Raw genomic sequence first — 3,168 nt, 5'->3', positions numbered from 1 at the left:
AAATCCAAGGCAACCAAAATATGACTTTGAGTCTATCCCACCTGAATTTCAGAACCATCTCAGGAACAGATTTGAGGCTTTGAACACTAATGAGAGCCGAAAGTGTAGAGGATTAATCTATGAAGACAAGACTCTGATGAGAGGAACTGGGTGTATCAGAATGTAAAGATTGGAAGCTCCAGATTGGTGTCTTTGTGGATAACGGACACTGATCCCTTTGTTCACCATGCTGTCATGAGCAGCACTGAGGGACAGTGTGTAGCATCACAATATAACACAGGAGGCAGTACACTATGCAGCACCAACTACATGAACATTAGCTTTGGTGTCTCTTTGGAAGAAAGGACTGATGACCTACTTGTGAAAACCTAGCCTCTATGGACAACATAGCTGCATTCTGACTCACACAGGGTTGCCTGGTTTTAGCTACTGTTTTTGGCTCCTGGAGGTAAAGCTGAAACATGTCCAATCAGTGTAATATGATGACACCATTCTATAATTACAACAGAATCACTTATTACCACTTTGATAGCAAGGCCTTTCAGGTCAGTTCATTTAACCATAGGACTGGCAAAACTATGCTGTGGTCTGGCTTCACAAATTTGTGTTTCAATACTGGGCACAGAAGATAGTGGTCATGGCTAAACAGCCTGTTTTCTATACCAAGGCTATGATTAAAGGAACAGGCTGCATGGGGAATAAAATGCTTTACTCTTTCAACAGTAATAGCATTACATATTCCACTAAACACTCGTGGTTTAGATGAAAACACAGCTAACTCTTTAGAAAGATACATTAGGAAAATTTGCCTTAATATAAAAAAAGTGACTATGTACTCCTATTTACAACAAACATGCACACACACACACAGAGATACCTATGTTAATACAAACATATACACACAAAGGTACGGACACTAACACAGACAAACATATACACACACCCTACTACAAACATATACACAGACACCTATACACAAAACATTAAAACACACAAACTTAGACACCTACACACCAGATACACACATTAAAACACATAAATTTAGACACAGATACCTACACACAGAGATACTCACACTAATACAAACATCTCAGACACCAACACACACAAAGTTATAGCATCCTTACATTTTATACTGAAAATCTTGAGGTCAGTTTGTCTTGATTTAGAAAAAGTCTACTGTTAAAAAAAAGTAAGCTTCATTATTCTTTCTTTTTTTCCATATGAAAGTTTATTTCCTTTTTTCTGATTTTGTTTTTTTCATTTTATAATTATTAATTTTAATGAAAGTTTACAGAGACTTTGGATTTCTATTCATTCATTGTTGCACTTTCCCTTCCTACCCACCACTTCCCCCAGTTCAATCTTCTCTTTGAAAAGTAAAAGAAAAATTCTTTCATTGTTATAAAATGCCTCCCCACCAAGTCCACTCCACTATGAAGGCTTTGTTCTGGACTCCTGTCATGAAAATAACACCTAATCATATATTCTTTTTTTAAAAAAAATAGATTCTAAATATATTTTATTTATTCACACTGATAAAAGTGTACATTTTTATTTTAAATGCATAAATACTTAAAGTTATTTCCACTTTCTCCTTACTGGTGACAACATATTTCCTTTTGAGAGCCATAAACTTTTACTAGAACACAATTATTACATGATTGCATATGTAAAAGTTCAGTAATTTTTTAAATTCTTATGATACAACTATTGAGCACAATTCACATCTGACAATATGGCACTAACAATAATAAGACAACCATTTTTTTTCTTGAAATAATAAGCTGTTTTCCATTCCATAAATACAAATAATCTGATTTTGTATTCATTGTTGCACAGTATCAGATGATGTTCCAAGCTGTGGTTCATTATTAATATCATGTCTTCTTTGTTCTCCTGGCAAATCTGATGACATGCTTGATATTGGCGTAAGGTGGAATGGCACTGAGTAATCTGTTAATGATGGAGGAATAGCAGCCAGTTCAAACAAAGTCACACTGGGCACCCTTACAGAAGATGGCTGATACTTTGGTTGGGCTGCTCTGTGCTTCTGACATGAAGATGCATTTCCTTTTGGCGCTAGTTCTTCCTCATCAGAAGAGCTTTCAACTGTGAGGTCAATAACATCCACTTTCTTTTTGTTCACATTGTTGGCTACAGTCACTGAACATGGTTTACTGAGAATACTTGCTGTTTCAATTTTTTTTTTTACATATTTGGCTGAATACTTTCCTAGCTTCTTTCTTTGGTATCATTCACCAAGAACCATCTTTTTAAAATTTTATTTCATCCACATCAGAGCAGTCATTGAGAATTTTCATAAAAAGCCCATCTAATATTAGACTTTCAAAAGCAGACTTTTTGTCACACACAGAACAAATCCAGATGGGCTTCTTCAATACCTAATCATATATCCCTTTAAAACAGTTCTCTCCCTCATCTGTTTCAATGCCGTGTACATAATTTACCACATCTTTCGCAGCCTCCCCCAACCCTGATGTCAGTCCCTTTTTACAACAGTGGCACTATGCAGTATTTTTCCTAATGTGACTGACATATCTCACTAAGCATAATATCTTCCAGGGTCACCCATTTTGTATAATATTTCATGAGTTCCTTGTTTTTCAATGGAGCATAGTATTTCATTGTGTGAATATACCACAGCTTCTCTATCCATTCATTTGTTAATGGGCACTTAGGTTGTTTCCAACACTTGGCTATTGTGAACAAAACCTCAATAAACATAGAGGTGCACCTGCAACAATGAATGAATGGAAATCCAGAGCCTCTGTAAATTTTCACTGAAATTAATAACAAATTTAAATAAAAAGAATTAAGTTAGAGTAATGATGGCAATGGATTTATAACTGCTCAAGCTAATAACACTTTATCGTGGCATGGAGGAGGAATAGTGGAAATGTATCCACATTTGCAACATTCCTTTTACCAAAACCATTTATGGAAAATAGGAACATGTATCTCTGGATTGGAAATGATGATATTGTTAATACTTTTAGCCTTAAGCTTAAAAGATTATAATGTTCAAAATTATTTGTTATACATTTGCTTAAATTTTTCCCTCTTTTAACAGCTAGGATCTAGAGGGAAGAGAAAAGACCAGAGAATGGCCAAAATTATTGGGGCAGCTATTGCTGCCAGTTTAGG

General features: G+C 35.2%; 1 pseudogene; it reads right to left on the bottom strand.

Moving 5' to 3' along the window:
* Positions 1-1,828: 1,828 nt before the first annotated feature.
* LOC102850165 overlaps positions 1,829-3,168 on the bottom strand; it is a 38,993-nt pseudogene continuing 37,653 nt past the window's right edge.

The sequence above is a fragment of the Elephantulus edwardii genome, unplaced genomic scaffold (genome assembly GCF_000299155.1).
Source record: "Elephantulus edwardii isolate Elephantulus edwardi_28Jun2011 unplaced genomic scaffold, EleEdw1.0 scaffold00467, whole genome shotgun sequence".
Taxonomy (NCBI): domain Eukaryota; kingdom Metazoa; phylum Chordata; class Mammalia; order Macroscelidea; family Macroscelididae; genus Elephantulus; species Elephantulus edwardii.
The sequence above is the reverse complement of the archived record's forward strand: the minus strand, read 5'-3'. Positions and strand labels throughout refer to the sequence as shown.